Source organism: Bubalus bubalis, chromosome 6 (assembly GCF_019923935.1).
Source record: "Bubalus bubalis isolate 160015118507 breed Murrah chromosome 6, NDDB_SH_1, whole genome shotgun sequence".
In the NCBI taxonomy this organism is placed as follows: domain Eukaryota; kingdom Metazoa; phylum Chordata; class Mammalia; order Artiodactyla; family Bovidae; genus Bubalus; species Bubalus bubalis.
Window position 1 is genome coordinate 7,997,082 of NC_059162.1, and position 15,378 is coordinate 8,012,459.

A 15,378-nucleotide genomic window follows, 5' to 3' on the forward strand; every position below is an offset into this window, starting at 1 on the left:
CCCCAAGCTAACATTTAGCTGCTGAAGATATCAAGATGAACAACCCAGGGTCATTCCCTGGAGCAATTTTCATTCTAGTGAGAAAAATAAAAAGCATAAATAGAGGATGAAGAAAGGGCTGCCGAAAAGAGGCTTAATATTTGGTATTGTGGTAATGGATGACTAAAAGTTTGCCAGGCAAAAAAGAGAAGTGCTGAAGGCTCATGGGCAGTGATTCAAAAGCCGGAGAAGGGGGTCAAGAAAGTGGTTTGGTTCTGTTGCAGTCTAAAGAGTCAGTGAAGGACAGCAGAGAGTTCAGGGGCCAGATCTTGAAAGGCACTGCCTTCCAAGATAAGGAGGTTGTCGTTTACCCTGCAAGTCATTGAAGGATTTTAAGCAGAACAGGTCTTTTCTAAAGAAAGCTTCTCTGGCAGCTACTTGGAGGCTAGAAAGAAGAGGACAGTTGAAGACAGGACACTGCTTAGGCAGCAAGGTGGTTATTGCAGTAACTCAGGGGGCAAGTAATCAGAAAGTAACTATCAGCAGGCAGAAGAGGGAGATGGCTATTCAAGTGTTTAGAAGGAAGGTTCTCCAAAAATTGCTAACCAGCAGGACGTAGCATGACTGAGGGCCCAGGGTCTGGAAACACAGTTTCATAAGTTAAGAATACAAGTACAACGGGCAAGACAGGCAGATGTAGTGTAAAGAATCCAGTTTTGGATTTTGGTTGGTAAATATTTTTAAAGCATCAATTTCGTGATGCAATTTTAGTAGAACCTTACTCAAGCAAGTAAAAATTGTTCTACTAGTTGCAACCCTGATCTCATACACCCTTTGTTTAGAAACTGCTAGCAAAATACATAGAGAACGGAAAGAGATGAGACTTGTGGTTGTCAAGGGGGAGGAGGGAAGGGAGAGGGAAGGACTGGGAGTTTGGGGTTGGTAAAGGAAACAATTACATTGAGGATGGATAAACAACAAAGTCCTGTTCAGCACAGGAAACTATATCCGGTTTCTTGGGATTAACCTATAATTATGTGCATAACTGAGTGACTTTGCAATACAGAAAAATGCCCTGCAGTGCCACAAACCGCCACAACACTGCTATATAGTGTGATGCCAAAGAGAGCTGTAATCAACTATTGTTGTTGAGTCGCTAAGTCGTGTCCGACTCCTTTGTGACACCACGCAGTGTAGCCAGCCAGACTCCTCTGTCCATGGGATTTCCCAGCCAAGAATACTGGAGTGAGTTGCCATTTCCTTCTTGACCCAAGGATCCAGCCTGCTTCTCCTGCACTGGCAGGCGGATGCTTTATCGCTGAGCCCCCAGGGGAGCCCAGATCAACTATGAAAGTGAAAGTCGCTCAGTCGTGGCAAACTCTTTGCGACCCGGTGGACTTTACAGGTGGTGGAATTCTCCAGGCCAGAATACTGGAGTGGGTAGCCTTTCCCGCCTCCAGGGGATCTTCCCAACCCAAGGATCAAACCAAGGTCTCCCTCTGCAGGCGTATTCTTTACCAGCTGGGCCACAGGGAAAGTCCCAAATCAACTATACTTCAATTTCTAAAACAAACAAACAAAAAAAAAAGTAGTAGGTTGGACGCAGGCTGGGTGGAGATTTGCAAACTTTCATAATGTTAACGCTATTGGTTTCCGGTGAGAAACTGACAGGTCTATTTCAAGGGTCAAAATTGCTACATCTGCGTCCCTGAGTGGACTCGAACCACCAACCTTTCGGTTAACAGCCGAACGCGCTAACCGATTGCGCCACAGAGACAGAGGGTGAGAGGATATATTTCCAACTCGGGTCACTGAAAATAAACTCGAAGTGTTCTGTGTCTCCAATGTGGTTGAGGCCGGTGTAGGAACTGGTAGAGACATCCCCCTCCAGAGCACCAGGGAAGTAAGTAGCCCAGAGAGAAGTGGGTCCTTTTCCCGCACTAGCACCTGCTTAGATCTGAGACAGGACTCAGTTTCTACCCGGAAGATGCTAAGAAAACGAGAGCAGCCGAAGGTGAATGAACTGGACTCTTCGTCGTCGTTCGGTCGCTCAGTCGTGTCCGACTCTTTGCGACTCCATGGACTGCAGCACGCCAGGCCTCCCTGTCCATCACCAACTCCCAGAGCTTGCTCAAACTCATGGCCATTGAGTCGGTGATGCCATCCAACCATCTCATCCTCTGTCGTCCCCTTCTCCTCCTGCCTTCAGTCTTTCCCAGAATCAGGGTCTTCTCGAATGAGTCAGCTCTTCGCATTAGGTGGCCAAAGTATTGGAGCTTCATTCAGCTTCAGCATCAGTCCTTTCAATGAATATTCAGGGTTGATTTTTCTTTAGGATGGACTGTTGGATCCTTGCAGTCCAAGGGACTCTCGAGAGTCTTCTCCAGCAGCACAGTTCGAAGGCGCTCAGTTTTTTTCTTGTCCAGCTCTCACATCGGTACATGACTACTGGAAAAACCATAACTTTGACTATACGGACCACTGTCGGCAAAGTAATGTCTGTGCTTTTTAATACACTGTCTAGGTTTGACACAGCTTTTCTTCCAAGGAGCAAGCGTCTTTTAATTTCATTCCTGCTGTCACCGTTCGTGGTGATTTGGCGGCGAAAGTCTGTGGTTGTTTTCATTGTTTCTCCATCTATTTCGCCATGAAGCGATGGGACTGGATGTCATAATCTTAGTTTTTTGAATGTTGAGTTTAAAACCAGCTTTTTCACTCTTCTCTTTCACCCTCTTCAAGAGGCTCTTTAGTTCTTCCTCGCTTTCTGCCATAAAGGTGATGTCATCTGCATATCTGAGGTTATTGATATTTCTCCCGGCAATTTTGATTCCAGCTTGTGCTTCCTCCAGTCCGAAGTTTGGAATGACGTACTCTGCATATAAGCCAAATAAGCAGGGTGACAATATACAGCCTTAACTACTCCTTTCCCAATTCTGAAACAGTCTGTTGTACCATGTCCAGTTCTAACTGTTGCTTCTTGACCTGCATACAGGTTTTGCAGGAGGCAGGTCAGGTGGTCTGGTATTCCCATCTCTTTAAGAATTTTCTACAGTTTGTTGTGATCTACACAGATGGGGGTCTTGGGGGAATCCAAAATGAATGCTGTGGGTTCAGGAGTTCATTTGGTTTTCCTCAGAGAAGTATATCACCATACTTTTTTGCCGATTTAGGCAATTCATGCATTCATGCGTGAGTGTTAACTTATAATAACATTATTACTGTGAAAATTTTAAATACTGCATCACATATCTAATCATGTCTGGAAAAATATTATATCTAAGTAAAGGAGCATAGTGAAACAAAACTGATCTTCAATTCCAGCTGTTTAGAAGGATTTCTACTAGCTTATTAGGCTCCCAGACAGAACATAGAGTTTATAAGTGCCTGTAATTTATGGACTTTCACTCTGACATAATCCAGATTCAAATATTCACGGGCCCTTATCCAACGAAATCAACCTAGAGATTCTGGCCAGAGCTGGGCCTGATTAAGTTCATCTCTTCTCTCCACTTTGGAGAGAAGCTCCTCTCTTTGTTCTTGGGCCATTTAAAAACCCCAGGCTTCCTGAGCTGCATCTTCTCTGCCACAGGCATACCCAACCAGGTTACAACACCAGTTCTTCTCTGAACCCAGGCACTCACAAGAAGCGATTTTCTCTGTTGCACAAGTCCCAGGGCACCTCTGAAACCAACACATAGAATCTCTGTCTTCCTTCTGCACCAGCATCCTTTTAATAATGGTTCCAGATTAGGTGCAGGTCCAAGTTTTCACTGATTTCCAGTGAAATGAGAATACACACTATATATATATATATATATATATATATATATATATATATATATATATATGTGTGTGTGTGTGTGTGTGTGTGTGTGTGTCTGTATGTGTGTATCTCAGTTAAGTTTGCCAAATGACCTCCAAGCCAACATTGTTTTTTCACACTTTAAATTTTTGTTTTTAAATGTCCCTTCTTTTATAACATTAAGATGAGGACAGATGACAGTTGATGTGGCTGTGATTGTTTTATTAATTTCCTAACTTAGCAAAACAAAAAGTTAGCAACCCTATGTTGGTCACCAACATTTGGGGGAAAGTTTTACTTCTCTATGAAGTCCTAGTTTGGGAATTACTATTTTCATCTTGGCCACAAAAAGTAAAAATAACTTTCAAGTTTATTCTAAATACATATACATTTCCTGTACTTCACTTTGCATGTACACATGATAACAATCCAAAAGAAGGTGGGAAAAGAAGAAAAGAAAAACTGAGGCCAAAAGAAAGTACAAAATGGGATAGTGAAATAAATCCAAAATATATCAGTAAGCACAACAAATATAACTGGAGAAAATGTGCCAGTTAAAAACAAAAGTGGATTTTTAAAATATATTTTATTTTTATTTTGTCTAGAAGAATGACATTAAACATAAACAGAAAGACTGAATGTAAAAGAATTGTTACTCTTGAGAGTCCCTTGAACTGCAAGGAGATCCAACCAGTCCATCCTAAAGGAAATCAGTCCTGAATATTCATTGGAAGGACTGACGTTGAAGCTGAAACTCCAATACTTTGGCCGCCTGATGTGAAGGACTGACTCATTTTGAAAAGACCCTGATGCTGGGAAAGATTGAAGACAGGAGGAGAAGGGGACGACAGAGGATGAGATGGCTGGATGGCGTCATCAACTCATGGGATATGAGTTGGTGATGGACAGGGAGGCCTGGAGTGCTGCAGTCCATGGGGTCACAAAGAGTCAGACCCAACTGAACAACTGAACTGAACTGAACTAATGTCAGAAATATTCTAAGGAAAAGAAGTTTGTAGTTGGTATATATTAATAGCTATATGGTGGACAAAGTGAAGTTTAAGAAATAAATCGTCACTAGAAGAGGATGCTCACTATATGCTAATAAAAGATTAAACACATGATAAACACATTATACTCTAAACACATATGTATCTATTAAAATAGTATTAAAATATAAAAGCAAGAATTATTAGACCAAAAGGGAAATTAACAAATCTATCACCATAGTGGGAGAATTCAACATACTTCTCTCAGTATTTCATAGATCTAATAGTGCAGATCAGTTAGTTCAGTCTCTCAGTCATATCTGACTATTTGCGACCCCGTAAATCACAGCACGCCAGGCCTCCCTGTCAATCACCAACTTCTAGAGTCTACCCAAATCCATGTCCATAGAGTCGGTGATGCCATCCAGCCATCTCATTCTCTGTCATCCCCTTCTCTTCCTGCCCCCAATCCTTCCCACCTTTTCCAATGAGTCAACTCTTCACATGAGGTGGCCAAAGTATTGGAGTTTCAGCTTCAACATCAATCCTTCCAATGAACACCCAGGACTGATCTCCTTTAGGATGGACTGGTTGGATCTCCTTGCAGTCCAAGGAACTCTCAAGAGTCTTCTCCAACACCACAGTTCAAAAGCATCAATTCTTCGGCGCTCAGCTTTCTTCACTGTCCATACATGACTACTGGAAAAACCATAGCCTTGACTAGACCGACCTTTGTTGGTAAAGTAATGTCTCTGCTTTTCAATATGCTATGTAGGTTGGTCATAACTTTCTTTCCAAGGAGTAAGCGTCTTTTAATTTCACGGCTGCAGTCACCATCTGCAGTGATTTGGAGCCCAGAAAAATAAAGTCTGACGCTGTCTCCACTGTTTCCCCATCTATTTCCCATGAAGTGATGGGACCAGATGCCATGATCTTCGTTTTCTGAATGTTGAGCTTTAAGCCAACTTGTTCACTCTCCTCCTTCACTTTCATCAAGAGGCTTTTGAGTTCCTCTTCACTTTCTGCCATAAGGGTGGTGTCATCTGCATATCTGAGGTTACTGATATTTCTCCCGGCAATCTTGATTCCAGCTCGTGCTTCTTCCAGTCCAGTGTTTCTCATGATGTACTCTGCATAGAAGTTAAATAAGCAGGGTGACAATATACAGCCTTGATGTACTCCTTTTCCTATTTGGAACCAGTCTGTTGTTCCATGTCCAGTTCTAACTGTCACTTCCTGACCTGCATGCAGGTTTCTCAAGAGACAGGTCAGATGGTCTGGTATTCCCATCTCTTTCAGAATTTTCCACAGTTTATTGGGATCCACACAGTCAAAGGCTTTGGCATAGTCAATAAAGCAGAAATAGATGGTTTTCTGGAACTCTCTTGCTTTTTTGATGATCCAGCGGATGTTGGCAATTTGATCTCTGGTTCCTCTGCCTTTTCGCAAACCAGCTTGAACATCTGGAAATTCACAGTTCACATATTGCTGAAGCCTGGCTTGGAGAATTTTGAGCATCACTTTACTAGAGTGTGAGATGAGTGCAATTGTGCGGTAGTTTGAGCATTCTTTGGCATTGCCTTTCTTTGGGATTGGAATGAAAACTGACCTTTTCCAGTCCTGTGGCCACTGCTGAGTTTTCCAAATTTGCTGGCATATTGAGTCCAGCACCTTCACAGCATCATCTTACATATAAAAAAATGAAAGAGTTTGACTATATATATATATTGGAGTCGCAAAGAATCGGACACAGCTGAGTGACTAACATGTTAACGTTTTGTATGTATATGGTGGTTTAGTTGCTAAGTCCTGTCCCACCATGCTCCTCCGTCTATGAAATTCTCCAGGAAAGAATAGTGGAGTGGGTTGCTATTCCCTTCTCCAGGGGATCTTCCCAACCCAGAGCTGGAACCCGAGTCTCCTGCATTACAGAGAGATTCTTTACTGTCTGAGCCACCAGGAAAGCCTTATATCCATATCTATATCTATCTATCTATCTATCTATATCTATCTATCTATATATAAAACTCTGCAACCAGTTATATATGTATATAAAACTCTGCGACCAATAATTACAGTTTATACATTCTTCTCAATTGACTTTGTATGAGGCCATAAAACAAGTCTTAATATACTCAGGAAATTGGCACTACTACATACGTATCTTTGAACTGAATGAAGTTTCACTCAGAAAGCAATTACAAAATATAACTTTTAAAAACCTTGTGTATTTGGAAAATTTTTTAAATTTGCTTTTAAATAACTCATAATAAAGATAAACTGAATGAAAATTGAAAAATACTCAGATTGAGTAACTAAAACTAGAGCATACCAGAATTAGCAAATGCTCAATGTTTTACATGTGCTCTTGGGTAAAGGAATACTATACTAACTGTCAATGTTTAGACTATATGTTAAACAGTATTTTCTGTTAAATAAATCTGTTTTTAAAAAATGAAATACAATTTCACCCTATTACAGTGAGAGGAATAAATAGCCAGTAACTATTCTGATTGGTCAGTGCCATACCAATGAACTCCTCAGGTAGAATCGTCCTCTGGGTTCTGCTTTGGCTCGCCCTATACACTCCAGAAAACTTCCCCATACCACTGCTAGCCAACTCTAAGAAACTCTAGGTAGTCACTTCCAAGGAGCCCACTCAGTGCCTCCCAGTGTGCAGGTCTCATTTAAGCCAGCCTACTGCAGGTCCTGGATATAGGTCCCTGTCCCTAAATGTCTCCCAGGACAGGGCTACCTGAACCACAGTCCAATTAACAAGCGCTCAGCGTCAGTCTGACCACTACTCAGCGCACTTCTGTAGTCACCCTTGCTTGTAGCCATCTGCGGGAACTGCAGCCTCCACCCAATCTTGGCACCAAGAGAGCCGGAATAGCAGAGAGAGCAGGCAGGCAGCAGTAGGTCATGGTGAAGGCATCAGCCTGGTCTTGTGGCCTCTGCTGGCACTCTGGCACTGGAGTGTAAGAAAACTCGGGGACTAAGGGATGACTGAGATGCACTTGTTCTCTTTTTCTATCCATGTTCTACTAATATTTTACCTTCTTTTCTTGGGATGAGGTGGGGTTTTTTTGTTTTTTTTTTTCTTTTTTTAAACCCAAACATCTTCTGACCATGGGCATTAAAATTTGTTTTAGTGATAAAATGAATAATTAATGTTTGCGTGTTGCCAGGCACCATTCTAAACATTAACTAACTCATTTGAAAGTTGTAATTACGATCTTTATCCCCTCTGACAAATGAGGGAACTGAGACAGCCGAAACTGCAACCCAAGGAGCACAAGAGACCCATGTGCTTAACCACCACATTACGTCACCTCATCCAGCCTAAATGGCTGAGGTCAGCCTAATTGCATATCTCATTCCAATAAGTGATTTTTGTATGATAGAGATAACACATACATAAAACCCTTGGACAATTTTTAAAGCCTAGAAAAAATGTTAATATAATTGCTGCTAGTTCTGCAGAAGATGACAGGGAATTCAGTATCAACATCTATCCTTTCCTAATTTTAGGAAAAGGTTTTCTACTTATTGAGATAAGTTACCTAATGACTATCCATTTTGGGAGAAAGGAATTGGGAGAATTTGATGCACTTCCCCTATGCTAAACCAGGGTTCACATTCCAGGATGTCTGGCTCTAGGTGAGTGATCACACCATCGTGATTATCTGGGTTGTGAAGATCTTTTTTGTACAGTTCTTCTGTGTATTCTTGCCACCTCTTCTTAATATCTTCTGCTTCTGTTAGGTCCATACCATTTCTGTCCTTTTTTGTGCCCATCTTTGCATGAAATGTTCCCTTGGTATCTCTAATTTTCTTGAAGAGATCGCTAGTCTTTCCCATTCTGTTGTTTTCCTCTATTTCTTTGCACTGATCGCAGAGGAAGGCTTTTTTTTATCTCTCCTTGCTATTCTTTGGAACTCTGCATTCAGATGGGAATATCTTTCCTTTTCTCCTTTGCTTTTCGTTTGTCTTCTTTTCACAGCTATTTGTAAGGCCTCCCCAGACAGCCATTTTGCTTTTTTGCATTTCTTTTCCTTGGGGATGGTCTTGATCCCTGTCTCCTGTACAATGTCACGAACCTCCATCCATAGTTCATCAGGCACTCTATCTATCAGATCTAGTCCCTTAAATCTACTTCTCACTTCCACTGTATAATCATAAGGAATTTGATTTAGGTCATACCCCAATGGTCTAGTGGTTTTCCCTACTTTCTTCAATTTAAGTCTGAATTTGGCAATAAGGAGTTCATGGTCTGAGCCACAGTCAGCTCCCAGTCTTCTTTTTGCTGACTGTATAGAGCTTCTCCATCTTTGGCTGCAAAGAATATAATCAATCTGATTTCGGTGTTGACCATCTGGTGATGTCCATGTGTAGAGTCTTCTCTTGTGTTGTTGGAAAAGGGTGTTTGCTATGACCAGTGCATTCTCTTGGCAAAACTTTATTAGCCTTTGCCCTTCTTCACTCTGTATTCCAAGGCCAAATTTGCCTGTTACCCCAGGTGTTTCTTGACTTCCTACTTTTGCATTCCAGTCCCCTATAATGAAAAGGACATCTTTTTGGGGTATTAGTTCTAAAATGTCTTGTAGGTCTTCATAGAATCATTCAACTTCAGCTTCTTCAGCGTTATTGATTGGGGCATAGACTTGGATTACTGTGATATTGAATGGTTTGCCTTGGAAACGAACAGAGATCATTCTGTTGTTTTTGAGATTGCATCCAAGTACTGCACTTCGGACTCTTTTGTTGACCATGATGGCTACTCCATTTCTTCTGAGAGATTCCTGTCCACAGTAGTAGATATAATGGTCATCTGAGTTGAATTCACCCATTCCAGTCCATCTTAGTTCGGTGATTCCTAGAATGTCGACGTTCACTCTTGCCATCTCCTGTTTGACCACTTCCAATTTGCCTTGATTCATGGACCTAACATTTCAGGGTCCTATGCAATATTGCTCTTTACGGCATTGGACCTTGCTTCTATCACCAGTCACATCCACAACTGGAGGTGAGTCAAGTGGGCCTTAGAAAGCATCATTATGAACAAAGCTAGTGGAGGTGATGGAATTCCAGTTGAGCTGTTTCAAATCCTGAAAGATGATGCTGTGAAGGTGCTGCATTCAATATGCCAGCAAATTTGGAAAACTCAGCAGTGGCCACAGGACTGGAAAAGGTCAGTTTTCATTCCAATCCCAAAGAAAGGCAATGCCAAAGAATGCTTGAACTACCACACAATTGCACTCATCTCACACTCTAGTAAAGTGATGCTCAAAATTCTCCAAGCCAGGCTTCAGCAATACGTGAACTGTGAATTTCCAGATGTTCAAGCTGGTTTGCGAAAAGGCAGAGGAACCAGAGATCAAATTGCCAACTTCCGCTGGATCATTGAAAAAGCGAGTTCCAGAAAACCATCTATTTCTGCTTTATTGACTATACCAAAGCCTTTGACTGTGTGGATCCCAATAAACTGTGGAAAATTCTGAAAGAGATGGGAATACCAGACCATCTGACCTGTCTCTTGAGAAACCTGCATGCAGGTCAGGAAGCGACAGTTAGAACTAGACATGGAACAACAGACTGGTTCCAAATAGGATAAGGAGTACATCAAGGCTGTATATTGTCACCCTGCTTATTTAACTTCTATGCAGAGTACATCATGAGAAACACTGGACTGGAAGAAGCACAAGCTGGAATCAAGATTGCCGGGAGAAATATCAATAACCTCAGATATGCAGATGACACCACCCTTATGGCAGAAAGTGAAGAGGAACTCAAAAGCCTCTTGATGAAAGTGAAGGAGGAGAGTGAACAAGTTGGCTTAAAGCTCAACATTCAGAAAATGAAGATCATGGCATCTGGTCCCATCACTTCATGGGAAATAGATGGGGAAACAGTGGAGACAGCGTCAGACTTTATTTTTCTGGGCTCCAAAATCACTGCAGATGGTGACTGCAGCCGCGAAATTAAAAGACGCTTACTCCTTGGAAGGAAAGTTATGACCAACCTACATAGCATATTGAAAAGCAGAGACATTACTTTACCAACAAAGGTCTGTCTAGTCAAGGCTATGGTTTTTCCTGTGGTCATGTATGGATATGAGAGTTGGACTATAAAGAAAGCTGAGTGCTGAAGAATTGATGCTTTTGAACTGTGGTGTTGGAGAAGACTCTTGAGCGTCCCTTGGCCTGCAAGGAGATCCAACCAGTCCATCCTAAAGGAGATCAGTCCTGGGTGTTCATTGGAAGGATTGATGTTGAAGCTGAAACTCCAATACTTTGGCCACCTCATGCGAAGAGTTGACTCATTGGAAAAGACCCTAATGCTGGGAAGGATTGGGGGCAGGAGGAGAAGGGGACGACAGAGGATGAGATGGCTGGATGGCATCACCGACTCGATGGACATGGGTTTGGGTAGACTCCAGGAGCTGGTGATGGACAGGGAGGCCTGGTATGCTGCGATTCATGGGGTCCCAAAGAGTTGGACATGACTCAGCAACTGAAATGATCTGAAACCAGGGTTCAGGTAGAAGCACCATTTGGCTAGTGACAGCTGTATAAAATAGAGCCAACAATTATTAAAAATCAGCTAATTTGGAGATGAATAGAAAGATTTAACATAGTATTTGCCCTGACATTACCCAGAGATCAGTTTTATAAGATACAAAAACACGTTTATCTACATACATAAAAAATAATAGAGAATTTTTGAAATACATATTCTTATAAATGTTTTAAATCTTCAGAATATTCCTAGCTAAACACATTCCTAGCTCTGTGTTTCAACATAAATGAATCCCATAAAACTAATATTTAATGGAAAAAATACTAGTTGCAAAAGAATACGTGCCACCTGATGCCAGTTATGTAAATTTTAAATCCTTGTATATCAATACCCTGCTTAAGAATGAAACAGAAAAACCAATATAATATTGTAAAATAATTAGCCTCTAATTAAAATAAATAAATTTAAATTAAAAAAAAAGAATGAAACAGAAGAAGCCTCCAATGTTCCTCTATTTTTCTTCTTCCCAATAAGGAGTCTTATTTTGGATTTTATATTTATTATTCCTTTGGTTTTTATAAGCTTCACTACTTGTGTGCATGCATGTGTGCTGAGTCATTTCTGTCATTTCTTTGCAAACTTTATGCAATTCTTTGTGACCTTATGGACTGTAGCCCACCCAGCTCCTCTGTCCACGGGATTCTCCAGACAAGAATTCTGGAGTACCTGGGTTGCCATGCCCTCCTCCAGGGTCATTATTTGTGTGTATATTATCAAATATCTGAAGAGCAATTAAATTAGATAGAAAATAAAGAGGATTCAAGCCTTGGAAGAAGGAACCACAATGGGTGAGCATTCTTCATTCTTCATATCTTGATTTTGAGAGCACTCACCAATCAGACATAGTCAGGCATATGAACGTGCTGAAAACCAACCTTATACCTCATGCATCAAGGTACAGTTTAGAGCTCCCAGACTGACTGGAAATTGAAGGAATAAATTTCAGAAAGCAGGGAGCATCATCAGGGAAAAACAATCTGCAAATGAATCACATTTCATATCTTTGGTTCACCCTAGTACCTGCTATTGAAGAAGGCAATGGCACCCCACTCCAGCACTCTTGCCTGGAAAATCCCATGGACGGAGGAGCCTGGTGGGCTGCAGACCATGGGGTCACTAAGAGTCGGACACGACTGAGCGTCTTCACTTTCACTTTTCACTTTCACGCATTGGAGAAGGAAATGGCAACCCACTCCAGTGTTCCTGCCTGGAAAATCCCAGGGAGGGGGCAGCCTGGTGGGCTTCCGTCTCTGGGGTCGCACAGAGTCGGACACGACTGAAGCGACTTAGCAGCAGCAGCAGCAGCAGCAGCAGGAGTACCTGCTATGTACTGATTCGAGGGAGGCCGGGGGAAAATAACAGCTGGAAGTCTAAAAGAATACTGAGCAGAGATTTTAAGAGCCGCCCCACCAGAGGAGGAAAAAACACTGGAAATGACATAAATACTCAAAAATAGGAGACTTTCTAAAGAAATTATGATGTAGCCATATAGTATAACAATGAAGTCATTAAACCAATGTTTTAGACTAGTACTTAATGAATATAGAAATATTCACATGTTTAAGTAAACATTCAAGTAGCTTTAAAAATGTGTACAGTAATGATTCTAACCTTGCAATTAAAAATGCCAAAGAGATAAAGCATACAGCAAAATATTAATAGAGATTTTCTGGATGATGGAAATATGCGTGCCTTTTATTTCTTTGTGAGTGGCTTATTCTCCATATTTTCTGTGAGGACTCTATATTACCCTTATATTCAGGAAAAATACTATCCTTTGGGAAAAAACGAGCATATACTATCTACCAGGTGCTCACACAAGGCACTACTTCAAAGGACTCTAGCCTTGCAAAGCGTCTCAAAAACTGTACTTTTGTTCCTCTCCCTTATAAAGAAACTGCAGCCCAGAAAAGTTAAATGACTTGCAAACAAGTCAACCGTTTTTGGTGATAAGTAAGCAAACAATAGGCCTTCTGACTGTCAAACCAGTGACTCATTTCTTTGTAAACCAGTTTAGACATAAAATCTTGGTTTATTCCTCATCATCCGTTGTAGAGGAGAGGTTTGTTTCATAAATTGCATTCTTTCGTGTAGTATGGCAGTGCAAAGAATGTGGGCTTGAGAACGTAGGTTGGCCCCTACTGAATAGCAATACGAAGGAAGGGGGCAAATGAGAGCTTAGTGAATCGTCGACGCAGGAGAAAAGAAGAAGGAAAAAAGGTGGAAATCTGGAGTACAGGGTTTAAGGCGGAGCCTGAATCCTGGGATGGGATTCAAGTGTACGGCAGGAAAACAATAGGGATGGCCCACTTAACTGCAGAGGAGGTGGAAACTTGATTGCAGGATTAATGATTCGATGCATTTAACGCAGAACCGGGGGTCCAAGTAACCGCAGCAACTGGTACTCTTGCCCAGGATCCAAGAAATTTGCATGAAAGAGAAGTACTCTTGGAAAGAGCCTAAAATTGCTTGCTGCTGCTGCTGCTGCTAAGTCGCTTCAGTCGTGTCCGACTCTGCGACCCCATAGACGGCCTCCTACCAGGCTCCTCTGTCCCTGGAATTCTCCAGGCAAGAACACTGGAGTGGGTTGCCATTTCCTTCTCCAGTGCGTGAAAGTGAAAAGTGAAAGTGAAGTCACTCAGTCGTGTCCGACTCTTCGAGACCTCATGGACTGCAGCCTACCAGGCTCCTCTATCCATGGGATTTTCCAGGCAAGAGTACTGGAGTAGGGTGCCATTGCCTTCTCCGAAAGTTGTTTTGTCTTTGTTTTGGCAGTGGGAGGACAAAACAAAACTGACTTTTTCGCCTCCCCGTCGGGGAATCGAACCCCGGTCTCCCGCGTGACAGGCGGGGATACTCACCACTATACTAACGAGGAAAACGACGATTACGTATATAAAATTGCTCACTAGGAAGTTACTTCTAAACTGCCATCGTCATTCCTTGAAAAACGGCTGTTATTCAACTTGTCTCTTTACTGTGTCTAGTCTGTCACATTGCAATTGAAACATAATGGGAGCTCTACGTGTAATTTAAACTTTCTAATAGCCAACTTAAAAAGCAAGAAACAGGTGATATTTTTAATAATAGATGTGATTTAACCCAAAATTTCGAAATAAGAACTAGATTTTTTTACATAATTTTCAAGCTGGTAAGTATTTTTCATTTACAGATACCACATTTAAACTCAGACGTTAAATTTTCATTGGAAAAAAATGACTAATATTTAGATCTCATGACATTCACAACTGAAATTCAAGTGGATTCATAACGTACCAAGTTGTTCGTAACGTACTTTAACGTTCTGCAATAGGTAAATGGAGTATCTGTTTAACTTTTTACATCAATTTATTTCAATTAATTAATTACAATTAACTAGACTTTGACATGCAGTTCCTCAGACACATTCGCCAGTTTCAAGTGGCCAACAGCTTTGTAGCTACCGTATCAGTGTTGGAAATATAAAATCATGACCCCTTTCTGAAGCTCAGTTTCAGACAGGACATCCGGAAGATCCCAAAGATTTCTCAAGAGTTGAAAGTTTAAAATGGAAGGCAGGAGGGAAGGTAAGAGAGAAAAGAAACTCTTCAGATTCGAATCCCTCCAAAATGTAGCTGGGCAGAGAATGAGGTCGAGGGAGAAAGTGAGGTACGGCTGCAGTTCTAGTTTCAGTTCTCAGTTTCGCTCAGGCTTTAAACTGCAAAATACATCCCACGCTCTGCTTCTCTCTCTTAATTTAGTTAGCGTGAAAGAGGGAAAAGATTCCCTGCGTTGGCCGGGAATCGAACCCGGGTCAACTGCTTGGAAGGCAGCTATGCTCACCACTATACCACCAACGCCTGCTTAACAAACTCTTCGAATTACATGTATAAGAGTAATAGAGACTATGAATCTGCAAATGTTTTTTAGTACTGTTCTGTGTCTGAAACCCCAAAATACACAGAATCTTTTCTAAGCGAGGATGAACCCCGTTCTTACTCCTCTTAATCGGCCCCCCCAACTAAGGACTAGGGCCTGAAACGCAGAGAC

At 41.6% G+C, this 15,378-nt stretch overlaps 3 non-coding genes across 3 annotated transcripts; all 3 read right to left on the bottom strand.

Annotated features, from left to right (window-relative positions):
• Positions 1-1,682: 1,682 nt before the first annotated feature.
• Positions 1,683-1,756, bottom strand: TRNAN-GUU. The gene has a single exon. It is a non-coding gene; the product is annotated as a tRNA-Asn (tRNA).
• Positions 1,757-14,155: 12,399 nt separating this feature from the next.
• On the bottom strand, positions 14,156-14,227 carry TRNAD-GUC. Its single transcript has one exon. It is a non-coding gene; the product is annotated as a tRNA-Asp (tRNA).
• Positions 14,228-15,116: 889 nt separating this feature from the next.
• On the bottom strand, positions 15,117-15,188 carry TRNAG-UCC. Its single transcript has one exon. It is a non-coding gene; the product is annotated as a tRNA-Gly (tRNA).
• Between the last annotated feature and the right edge of the window lie 190 nt (positions 15,189-15,378).